This window comes from Heptranchias perlo, chromosome 2 (assembly GCF_035084215.1).
Source record: "Heptranchias perlo isolate sHepPer1 chromosome 2, sHepPer1.hap1, whole genome shotgun sequence".
NCBI classification, from domain to species: Eukaryota; Metazoa; Chordata; class Chondrichthyes; order Hexanchiformes; family Hexanchidae; genus Heptranchias; species Heptranchias perlo.
The window spans coordinates 153,967,314-153,980,131 of record NC_090326.1 but is presented as its reverse complement, the minus strand read 5'-3'; the positions used below and the strand labels follow the sequence as shown (position 1 = coordinate 153,980,131).

Here is a 12,818-nt window from a genome sequence, read left to right as displayed (position 1 = left end):
TCAAGGACAAAATTAATTCTCACTTGGAGAAACATGGGTTAATAAGGAACAGCCAGCATGGATTTGTTAAAGGCAAATCGTGTCTGACTAACCTGATTAAGCTCTTTGATGAAGTAGAGAGGGTGATGAAGATGGTGCAGTAGATGTATATATGGACTTTCAAATGGCATACCACATAATAGACTTGTTAGCAAAATTAATGGGATTAAAGGGACAGTGGCAGCATGGATACAAAATTGGCTAAGGGATAGGAGGCAGAGAGTAATGGTGAACAGTTGTTTTTCAGATTGGAGGGAAATATTGAGTGGGGTCTCCCAGGGGTCAGTATTAGGACCATTGCTTTTCTGGTTACATATAAATGACTTGGGCTTGGGTACAATTTTGAAGCTTGTGGATGATACAAAAGTTAACAACGTAGTAAATAGTGAGGAGGATAGTAGCAGACTTCAGGAGGACTTAGATAGGCTGTGAAATGGGTAGACAGATAGAAGATGCAATTTGATGTGGATAAGTGTGAAGTGATGTATTTTGAAAGGAACAACATGAAGAAGCGTAGAATCTAAATGGTACTATTTTGTAGGGGTGCAAGAGCAGATTGACCTGGGGGTACATATTCACAAATCTTTGAAGGTGGCAGGGCAAGTTGATAATGCGGTTAAGAAAGCATTTGGGATACTTGGATTTGTAAATGGGAGCATTGAATAGAAAAGCAAGGAAGTCATGCTAAACCTTTATAAATCACTGGTTAGGCCTCAGCTGGAGTATTGTGTACAATTCTGGGCACCATACTTTAGGAAGCCTTGGGAAAGGGTACAGAGGAGGTTTACCAGGATGATACCAGGGATGAGGGACTTCAGTTATGTGGAGAGATTGGAGAAGTTGGGATTGTTCTCCTTAGAGCAGAAAAGGTTAAGGGGAGACCTAATAGAGCTATTCAAAATTATGAGGGGTTTTGATAGAGCAAGTAGGAAGAAACTGTTTCCTCTGGCAAGTGGGTCATAGATTTAAAATAATTGGCAAAACACCCAGAGGGGAAATAAGCAGAAATTTTATCACACAGAGGGTTGTTAAGATTTGGAATGAACTACCTGTAAGGATGGTGGAAGCAGATTCCATAGGAACTTTCAAAAGCCAATTAGACATGTAATTGAAGAGGTCTAATTTTCAGGGTTATGGGGAAAAAGCTGGGTTGTGGGACTAAATTGGACAGCTTTTTCAAAAAGCCAGCTTAGGCACAACGGACTGAATGGCCTCCTTCTGTGCTGTAAGATTCTATGATTTTATGATTCTATACATGTGACACAGGAAGCGTAATGAGAAAGAGAGCTCATATGTACTGTTTTTATAATACTAGTGGATATCGCATTGTATTGGTCACGATGAGTCAGGATACTGCAATAATGATGAGGGTAAGTTTTGGGGGTCCGTATAATTAAATCTTTACATAAACAATAATTATTATGGAATTTTGAGTATAAATGAAAGTATTGATGAAGTAAATTATCTGAATCTGGATATCTGTGAAATATTGGATGGGATAAACAGAGTGAGAGAGGAAGTATTAAGGGGATTAGCATCTTTGAAAGTAGATAAATCACAAGGCTTGGCTGAAATATAATCCCAGGCTGTTAAAAGAAGCAAGGGAGGAAATAGCAGAGGCTCTGACCATCATTTTCCAATCCTCACTGGCTACAGGCATGGTGCCAGAGGATTGGAGGACTGCTAACATTGTACCATTGTTTAGAAAAGGAGCGAGGGACAGACCAAGTAATTACAGGCCAGTCAGCCTAACCTCGGTGGTGGGCAAATTATCAGAATCAATTCTGAGAGACAGGATAAACTGTTGTAATTTAGAAAGGCATGGATTAATCAAGGACAGTCAGCATAGATTTGTTAAGGGAAGGTCCTGTCTGACTAACTTGATTGAATTTTTTGAGGGGGTAACAAGGACGGTCAATGAGGGTAGTGCATTTGATGTGGTCTACATGGATTTTAGCAAGGCTTTTGATAAGGTCCCACATGGCAGACTGGTCAAAAAAGTACAAGCCCACAGGATCCAAGGGAAAGTGGCAAGTTGGATCCAAAATTGGTCGACGGGTGTTTTTGTGACCGGAAGGCTGTTTCCAGTGGGGTCCCGCAGGGCTCAGTACTAGTTTTTTGTGGTATATGTTATTGATTTGGACTTAAATGTAGGGTGCATGATTAAGAAGTTTGCAGATGATACAAAAATTGGCCACGTAGTTGACAGTGAGGAGGAAAGCTGTAGACTGCAGGAAGATATCAATGGACTGGTCAGGTGGGCAGAAAAGTGGCAAATGGAATTCAAGCCGGAGAAGTGTGAGGTAATGCATTTGTGGAGGGCAAACAAGGCAAGGGAGTACACAATAAAAGGAGAGGATACTAAGAGGTGTAGAACAAGTGAGGGAGCTTGGAGTGCATGTCCACAGATCCCTGAAGGTAGCAGGACAGGTAAATAAAGGTGGTTACAGCAGCGTATGGAATACTTTCCTTTATTAGCCAAGGCATAGAATATAAGAGCAGGGAGGTTATGCTGGAACACTAGTTAGGCCACAGCTTGTGTACTGCGCACAGTTCTGGTCACCACTTTATAGGAAGGATATAATTACACTAGAGAGGGTACGGAGGAGATTTACGAGGATATTGCCAGAACTGGAGAATTTTAGCTATGAGGAAAGATGGGATAGGCTGGGGTTGGGGGTTGTTTTCTTTAGAACAGAGGAGGCTGAGGGGAGATTTAATTGAGGTATACAAAATTATGAGGGGCCTAGATAGAGTGGATAGGAAGGACTTATTTCCCTTAGCAGAGAGGTCAATAACCAGGGGCATAGATTTAAAGTGATTGGTAGAAGGATTAGAGGGGAGCTGAGGAAAACATTTTTCAACCAGAGGGTGGTGGGGGACTGGAACTCACTGCCTGAAAGGGTGGTAGAGGCAAAAACCCTAATCACATTTAAAAGGTGCCTGGATATGCGCCTGAAGTGCCATAACCTACAAGGCTACGGATCAAGTGCTGGAAAGTGGGAATAGGCTGGGTGGCTTATTTTCAGCCGGAGCGGACACAATGGGCTGAATGGCCTCCTTCTGTGCTGTAAATTTTCTATGATTCTATTGATTTATGCCAGACTCTCAAATGTAAATATACGTTCATAGTTTTGAAGTGAAACTATTACTCAAATCAATAGGAAAAACAAACATAAATGTCATTATGACATGAGCAAATACTTGTTTTGACATCTGTATTGCAAAAAATAATTGTAAACAATTTTACACCACCAAGTTATAGTCCAGCAATTTTATTTTAAATTCACAAGCTTTCGGAGGCTTCCTCCTTCCTCAGGTGAACGTTGTTGGAAATGAAATCCTCGAAATGAAATCGCATTTATAAATCTCAGAACAATAATTGGTGATTACAGACAGTTTTTTCAACTGCCCGTTGCCAAGGCAATCAGTGTGCAGACAGACAGGTGTTACCTGCAAGGTCTCCGAATATACAAATCACCAAAAAAAAACAAAAAAAGAGATAGAGAGGTAGAAACATAGAAAAGACAGCAAATGACCCATTATATTAAAGACAGATAACATTTGTTCACTGGTGGGGTAACGTGTAGCGTGACGTGAACCCAAGATCCCGGTTGAGGCCATCCTCATGGGTGCGGAACTTGGCTATCAATTTCTGCTCGACGATTTTGCGTTGTCGTGTGTCTCGAAGGCCGCCTTGGAGTACGCTTACCTGAAGGTCGGTGGCTGAATGTCCTTGACTGCTGAAGTGTTCCCCGACTGGGAGGGAACCCTCCTGTTTGGGGAACCCTCCCAGTCGGGGAACACTTCAGCAGTCAAGGACATTCAGCCACCTACCTTCGGGTAAGCGTACTCCAAGGCGGCCTTCGAGACACACGACAACGCAAAATCGTCGAGCAGAAATTGATAGCCAAGTTCCGCACCCATGAGGACGGCCTCAATCGGGATCTTGGGTTCACGTCACGCTACACGTTACCCCACCAGCGAACAAATGTTATCTGTTTTTAATATAACGGGTCATTTGCTGTCTTTTCTATGTTTCTACCTCTCTATCTCTTTTTGGTTTTTTTTGGTGATTTGTATATTCGGAGACCTTGCAGGTAACACCTGTCTGTCTGCACACTGATTGCCTTGGCAACGGGCAGTTGAAAAAACTGTCTGTAATCACCAAGCATTGTTCTGTGATTTATAAATGCGATTTCATTTCGAGGATTTCATTTCCAACAATGTTCACCTGAGGAAGGAGGAAGCCTCCGAAAGCTTGTGAATTTAAAATAAAATTGCTGGACTATAACTTGGTGTTGTAAAATCGTTTACAACTGTCAACCCCAGTCCATCACCGGCATCTCCACATCATTGCAAAAAATAGTTTGCGTAAACAATTACTTACAATTTCTCAGGATAAACGAAGCTGAACATAGGTGGTGTAAAAGCATTCCATTTCTCTCTATTATAAATCTCTGATACTCTTAAATTTACTCTTAAACTTATGTCCCCTTGTTCCACTCTTGCAATTTAGTTTGGAGTGAATTTCTGTATTTACCTTTTCCATGCCATTCATTATCATAGAATCTTAGAGCACAGAAGGAGGCCATTTGGCCCATTGTGCCTGTGCCAGTTCTTTGAAAGAGCTATTCAATTAATCCCATTTCCCTGCTCTTTCCCCATAGCTCTGCAATTGTCTCTCCTTACAAGTATTTCTTTTCTCCCCTTCAAGTATTTATATCTGCTTTACAGATTGTAGAATTTAATCTACACTGAGCAGGAGGGAAAAGGGAGTTAAGTTACAGGGCCACAAAAGCTGTTGGAGAAAAGTTTTCGGTAGGTGTTTAGAATCATAGAAGTTTACAACATGGAAACAGGCCCTTCGGCCCAACATGTCCATGTCGCCCAGTTTATACCACTCAGCTAGTCCCAACTGCCTGCACTTGGCCCATATCCCTCTATACCCATCCTACCCATGTAACTGTCCAAATGCTTTTTAAAAGACCAAATTGTCCCCGCCTCTACTACTGCCTCTGGCAGCTCGTTCCAGACACTCACCACCCTTTGAGTGAAAAAATTGCCCCTCTGGACCCTTTTGTATCTCTCCCCTCTCACCTTAAATCTATGCCCCCTCGTTATAGACTCCTCTACCTTTGGGAAAAGATTTTGACCATCTACCTTATCTATGCCCCTCATTATTTTATAGACTTCTATAAGATCACCCCTAAACCTCCTACTCTCCAGGGAAAAAAAGTCTCAGTCTATCCAACCTCTCCCGATAAGTCAAACCATCAAGTCCCGGTAGCATCCTAGTAAATCTTTTCTGCACTCTTTCTAGTTTAATAATATCCTTTCGATAATAGGGTGACCAGAACTGTACACAGTATTCCAAGTGTGGCCTTACTAATGTCTTGTACAACTTCAACAAGACATCCCAACTCCTGCATTCAATGTTCTGACCAATGAAACCAAGCATGCTGAATGCCTTCTTCACCACCCTATCCACCTGTGACTCCACTTTCAAGGAGCTATGAACCTGTACTCCTAGATCTCTCTGTTCTATAACTCTCCCCAACGCCCTACCATTAACGGAGAAGGTCCTGGCCCGATTCGATCTACCAAAATGCATCACCTCACATTTATCTAAATTAAACTCCATCTGCCATTCATCGGCCCACTGGCCCAATTTATCAAGATCCCGTTGCAATCCTAGATAACCTTCTTCACTGTCCACAATGCCACCAATCTTGGTGTCATCTGCAAACGTACTAACCATGCCTCCTAAATTCTCATCCAAATCATTAATATAAATAACAGCGGACCCAGCACCGATCCCTAAGGCACACCGCTGGTCACAGGCCTCCAGTTTGAAAAACAACCCTCTACAACCACCCTCTGTCTTCTGTCGTCAATCCAATTTTGTTTAGCGAAGAAGTAGGTACGGTGAAAGGATTTAGGGAGGTGGTTCCAGAGAACAGAGGCATGGTGGATGAAAGAGCAGCCACGGATGGCAGAGTAAAGAGGGAAAAGAGTGAGGTGAAAGCCAGTGTCGAAGGAACAAAGGGTGCTACCAGATGGATAGGGTTGAAGGAAGCCATCAAAGCAGAGTGGGCAAGGCCATTTAGACATTTGAAGGTGACAATAAGAATCTTGAAGTTGATTCCTTAAATGATCTGTACAACAACCTAGTAAACAGCTGTCAACACAGTTTTAGATGAGGAGGATCCTGTCTGACCCACTTCCTTGATTTCTCTGAGGAAGTAACAACCAAATTGACTGTGGTAAATGCTACAATGTTGTGTACTTAGACTTGCAAATGGTATTTTATAAAGTTCCATATGAAAGGATACTAATTAAGCTCAAAGCTGTGGGGATTCAGAGCAAAGCTTGGCTATAGATATAAAATTGGCTGATTGTTAGAAAACAATGGGTAGTGGTTGGAAGGGTGATGTCAAGGTGGTGGTGGTGGTGGTGAAGAGAGAGGGAAGTACTGAGTGGGATGTCCAAGGGCTCAGTATTGGAACCACTGCTGTTTCTAATTTACGTCTTTGATTTACATCAATAACTTGTATCAGAAACTCAATGTAAATTTGCAGATAATACCAAACTCAGGAGCAGCGGAATCGAAGGAGGCAGCCTGGAAGTTATAGTATGGAATAAACAAAATATGCAGGAACAATGGCAGGTGAAATCTAATGCAGACAAGTGCAAAGGACTGCATGTGGGAGGTTAATACAGGTGACATACTCCATGAACAGTGTTGAAATAGCCATGGTTGAACCTGAAAAAAACTCAATGGGCTCAGTGTTTAATATGTTCAACCAATGGAAAGCAGCACTCAACAAAGCTTGTTGGGATAGATGTTGGGAAGTTCTTCACACAAGATATGGAATGGACTTTTCAGTAGAGACAAAAACCCTGGAATGATTTAATGAACAGTTGGAAGCTATGATGGGGGAGGCCCTCAAAAGTCTTTCTGGATGGATCAGCTAAGATAGGTTGTGATTTTGAAACCTGAAATCATGGCTCTGCATGGCTAGGAAATCTGGGGTCTCCAGAATTCAAGAGCATTTTAAACGCAATTGCTAACTAGACGTAACATTTTTTTAAAGTTAATTGCGTGAAGTGGGACTAGCTTCTACTGACCCTCTGGGTCAGTGAGTAAAGTTACAAAGAGATACAAGGCCAAGCCATGCAGATCAAAAAGGTCCTAGGTTCAATTTCTAGCTGATCTTAACTGGGGACACTAATTGTAGGCAACTGGAAAAGAAAAGGAGAGAAAAAAATCAAATCAAAAAAGGGCTCCCGCTCCACTATAAAAATTCTTCATGACCACCTCTATTAATATCAGCCTCAACTGAAGAAGCACAATGGATTTCTGATAAACATATGAACAATTAATCTATCATATATCCCCCCAAGCTCCATTATGGACTGAACCTTTCTCAAGTATTCCTTTTTACTTTCCCAGCTCATGTTAGCCATTTCTGCAGGCTGAGGGTCTTCAGGAAGCAGCTGTAAACATTTTTTTTAGTTTTTACAAACTGCATTATGGCAACTAGATGGCACTTAAATGTAACTGAAAAAAAGGCAATTGTTTAGCAGTGGGAGTACAGCAAATAATTAGAACTACTCAGTTAATTTGTTTTTAAAACTACCAAAGAATTTTTTTTTAAGAAACAATTTCCATGGAAATAAATCAAATATAGTTTAAGCAAATCAGGAACATCAGAACTTATAAACTAATTGGCTTGGGAAATAAAACAGATTGTGTACCAATGTGCTATATCAGAAAGAGCATTAAGATTTGCAGCATGCAAATAATTTGTGCGGCATCATACAACAATGGGTCATTTACGATAATAAGCACTGACACTGAACATTAAATACTACATATAACTCGCTACCACAAGGAGTAGTTGAGGCGACGAGCATAGATGCATTTAAGGGGAAGCTAACTAAACACATGAGGGAGAAAGGAATAGAAGGATGTGTTGTTGGGTTAGATGAAGTAGAGAGGGAAGAGGCTCGTGTGGAGCATAAACACCAGCATGGATCTGTTGGGCCGAATGGCCTGTTTCTGTGCTGTACATTCTACGTAATAATTAACTTTGGGAGGTTGGGGGCAGCAGGAAAATTGATTATTAAAAAATAACCACCTAGTCGTATCTCCCAACCTCCAGACTCTAATATGGGACACAATGGAGGACATCAATTCAGTATGAATATTTTAATTTAAAAAAGATACAAAGCCTGTTCATAAAACTAGCTTACATTGTAATACAGCAGTTTTTAAAATTTCTCCTTACTGTAGCTTCTCTGGCAGACTCCAATACCTTTTTCAATTATTATGGCTCAAAGCATTCCATTCAATTCCTTACTCACTCATTCTCCATACTACTGTTTCTCTCTCCCACCATTCCCCTTTCCCTTCCCCATGTTCTAGTCTCCCCATCCTCTTTCCATTCATCCTCTCCATTCTCATCCCACACCCAATTCTCCCCTCATTCACTCTCCCATGCTGTAGTCTTCATCCTTTCCATATTTCCTAATGCCTCTCCCTTGCTTATCTCACCATTTTCTCTGACACACTCTTGCCCTTACTCTCCCCAACTAACTCTCCTCTATGTCAAAACAACTCTACATTTTAGTATTGTCATCTATGGCGAGTGTGAGGATTCAAATAGATGTTTTTGAGCTAAATTAATTAAAACTGAACACAGGTTGTAGGAGTATGAAGAGGAGTAGACTAATGGGGTGTGCATTATGGTATAATATATTGAGAGCTCAGGGGGTTTGTCATGAGTTCATTCTTGTACCCAACACTTATTAAATTATATCATATTAGTTTTAATTTGTAGTCAATTTATAGAAAGCAAGAGCTCCATATTGAAATCATTATAGGATCAATGATTTGTTTTCCCCGATATACAACTGTAAGTTTGCTTTTTATTCGGCTCCAGAATAGAATTGTTTGCCTTGGCTCAGTGGTAACACTCTCGCCTCCAAGTCAGAAGACTGAGTTCAAATCCCATTCCAGACACTTGAGCACATAATCTAGGTTGACACTTCAGTAAAGCATTACAGAGTGCAGCCATCTTCTGGATGAAGATGTTAAACTAAGGCCCCCTCAGGGATGCAAAAGATCCCATGGCACTATTCGAATTAGAGCCGGGGAGTTCTCCCGGTGTCCTGGCTAATCTTTATCCCTCAACCAACATCACTAAAACAGGTTCTGATGAAAGGTCATCGACCTGAAAGGTCAACTCTGTTTTTCTCTCCACAAATTGGTGGCTGCATTTCCTACATTACAACAGTGACTACACTTCAAAAAGTACTTCATAGGCTGTAAAACACTTTTGGGCATCCTGAGGTCATGAAAGGTGTTACACAAATGCAAGTCCTTTCCTTTATCATTTGATGGAGGAGTCTATTCTCTAATTAATGGACTGGATTTAGTGCTTTATTCAATTAAGGAAAGATGTTTTGTCAACAGTAAGAATTTGAGTGCGCTCTCTTGTTGCAATTTTACAGTATCAAAAACAATTACTTTTTATCAGATTACTGTCACAATAGTTAGGTGATGTAGGTTATATTCATGAAGCTTTTTAAAAAAAAAACTAAAACCAAATGTTTAATCTCCCAAACATATGACACAAAACACTGGTATAGATCATCACGATAATACTTTAGAATCAAGAGATTGTGGTTTTCAAATGCTCCATTACATTTCTTTGTGTTTTGGATAAGAGGGAGGGCTGCGTGGGAAGTTTGCTGTCAGCAACTTTTTTGTCCTGTACATTTTTACTGATGTGCTTTCACGCATTGCTCTGGGGACCATGAGTTGTAGAATTTAAAGCTGATAGTCTATAAAGACTGCGGATTTGATTTTTCAGGTCATTGTAATCTGATAGTCTGAGTTGTTTAGCAATGTACTGTCCCTAGGTTTGTCCCCTGAAACTCCCATGTGCAGTCAAAAATAAACTGGGTTTCAATGGTGTGGGACAGCTTACCAGAAGAACTATTGCAAACTTAATACAAACAAACTTGCATTGTGTTACTGTGCTATGTTCTTAAGTAGAAGAGAACAGATATGAAAGTGGTAGAACACCACTGGTAAAACTTCCACATCCTCTTCCAATACAGTGACTGAACTGATATCAGTGCAACTATGTAGACACACTATGTATAATGGGATTAGAATTTTTTTTATATGGTTCCCACTAGATTTTTCAGAAAACAAATCTGCTGTGGAAGATTCATGTGGGACCTCTTTTTGGAGAATGTGTTAACGTCGGATATAACACTTCATTTTTATTCTTGCCCCCAATATAGTGCCCATTTTTCCTCAAGAGGCAAAATCAATTTTGCACCTTGCGTTCATGGTATGGCAATGGGATTCGGTAGGTCAAATGGTATTTTTTTGCCGTCTTTCCTGGTTTCTTTGAGTGATAATGCATTGCAGTTTATTGCTATGTGTCAAATCGGGAAATTTTCTGTACTGTACCTTTTTTGAAGAGACTTCGGATAGACAGACTATTGTGAATTAAAAATTGGCTTTTGTCAGCTGTACCCTTAAGGGAGTTATTTTAACTTTGTGATCGTAGATTGGAGGAGGGGAAACAAACAGGTCACCGGAAGCATTCATCAATTATAAACACAGTTTGTGACTATTCACCACATATACTTCACTCAGAAGTAAAGTTGGGCATATGAGCAGCTGCAGCAAGTGTGCTGATTAACTGATTATAAAATATTTCTGGTGGCATCTCTGATGCCTCCTTAGTAATCTACCATGAATAGGATAGGATGCTTCCCACAAGAGTTTGCACTGTGAAATTCAGAGAAAACTTTGTTTTTTTTAAATTACGAAGTAAATAAAGCCAAATTCTGATTAGTTGGTATAAACATCTGACTTCCCCCCCCACCACCGACACCCACCCCTTCCAAGTTGTTTTCTGAAGGCCCAATAAGCAAAATTAAGTTACAAGAAGATTGCAGTCAAGCAGGCCTGTGTGCAGCTTTTCAGTTTGAATTTAGTTTGTTAAAGCAAACTGGACTAACTGCACTTGGAACGATGCAGCGATGTTAACTGGCAACATGGCGGAACAATGGGGATACAATGTATTCAAGAGGGAACTCTCCTTTATCCTACTGGCATTATTTTATACTTATTTTGGTAACATTTTGTGGTTATTAGGTCAAGTCAAAGGAAGTTAAATGTGGAACAAGCATCTAAGTGATGAATGATTAGAGGTTAAGGCAAGGAAAATATAATTGTAAAATGATTGCAGCTGGCCATTTGGTCAAGACAACTATGCCACGAAGAGCAAGGCAAGGAACTTAAACAATAGTTCTACCTTTCTACAATGCAAAAAGACCTCATCTAAGTTTACACACCACTGTTCTACAATCAACAATTTTGCTATTTTTTTTAAAGGTATCATAAAGCTGCCCTGACAGCTCAGTTGCTAGATGCAACCATCTAGTGTGGAAATGAGATGTACAGACCAAGGTGGTCTCAGGTTCAATATCTGGTTTGTGCTGGGTTGACTGATCTCAGTTGAGGTGGCTATAATTGCTCTCTGCCCCTACAGTCTAGGGTTTTAGCAATAGGGGGCAGCAGCATTAACCACGGTTATCATTCCCGATCAGTATCAGTGGTTCCTGCTGGAAAGCATGTGTGTACACTGCTGATCGAGGTTCTTCCCACAATGGACTAGGCTAGCACACAAAGAATGCCAACTTGAGCATGCCCAGAGCTTGTGGAGCTGTTAGACCTGCACCAATAGCCACCGTTAGGAGGAAAAAATTGGAAAGTTTTGTTTCAATTCCCCCACCCCCTAAGTTTCTCTTTCTTGCCAATTTTCTATTTCTCTCTTCCGAAAGCATTCACTTCTCACTAGTATATTTCCACAGGCTCTGGTCTCCCACCAGTTCCTCACTCATGTGGCCATTATTCATGCATGAGCCAGAACAGAGAGTGTTGGCAACAACAAGGTAAGGGGGAGGGTCAGGAACTCAAGCACTGTATAAAATCCACATCAGAAAACATGACAATATTAATGCTTACACACATTTTGATGCCAAGACTGCTACATTGCTGTGAAAATTAGCATCAGAAAAATCCTCTAGAATATAAAATATTCTTTTAATAATGAATATAAATCATGGAAGCAAATCATTGTAAAGCTTCAAATTATCATGGGATATTTATTTGAAAAATAAGAGAAGCACTTTTCTTTTTTAAAAAAAGAAAATTACTTCTCTGAAAACAATATTGATAAATCAACTGTACTCAAGCACAGTAAACATACTTAACAGCAAAGCACAGTACAACAGCACTGTGCCAACTGGCACCCAGCACAGCCATTCACAAATGGATTTCTACAGCAATCTTCAAACAGATTTTTAAATACATTGGAGTCCCTGTAGAACACCTTCGCTGCAAGACATGCAGGTTTTAAATGAGGGGACTTCATTCGTTTCTTCTATCAAGGGAGTCATTAAAAAAAAATGCATTGGTGTTACGAGCACATGAAATGAATCAGGAGGTTCGGACATAGAGCAGAAGATGTGTATAATTTGATTTAACTTAAAAGTCACTCTATATGGTCCAACAGGATTCTGTCTGCTGTACCATTTGAAAGCTGTTACATCAAATAAGCTTAAGCTCTTGAAGCCCTACAGCAATATTGTATGCCCAACACCAAACTGTTTACACCTCATATTCTTACACGTGATGACATTTTAATGATCACACCAAGTCCTTTCTTTTCTTTCCCCATCTCGCT

At 40.4% G+C, this 12,818-nt stretch overlaps 1 protein-coding gene across 10 annotated transcripts in view; it reads right to left on the bottom strand.

The window, feature by feature from the left end:
• Positions 1-12,818, bottom strand: part of kmt2ca (lysine (K)-specific methyltransferase 2Ca) — a 424,137-nt gene that overhangs the window by 224,565 nt on the left and 186,754 nt on the right. The gene's annotated exons all lie outside the window — the stretch shown is intronic.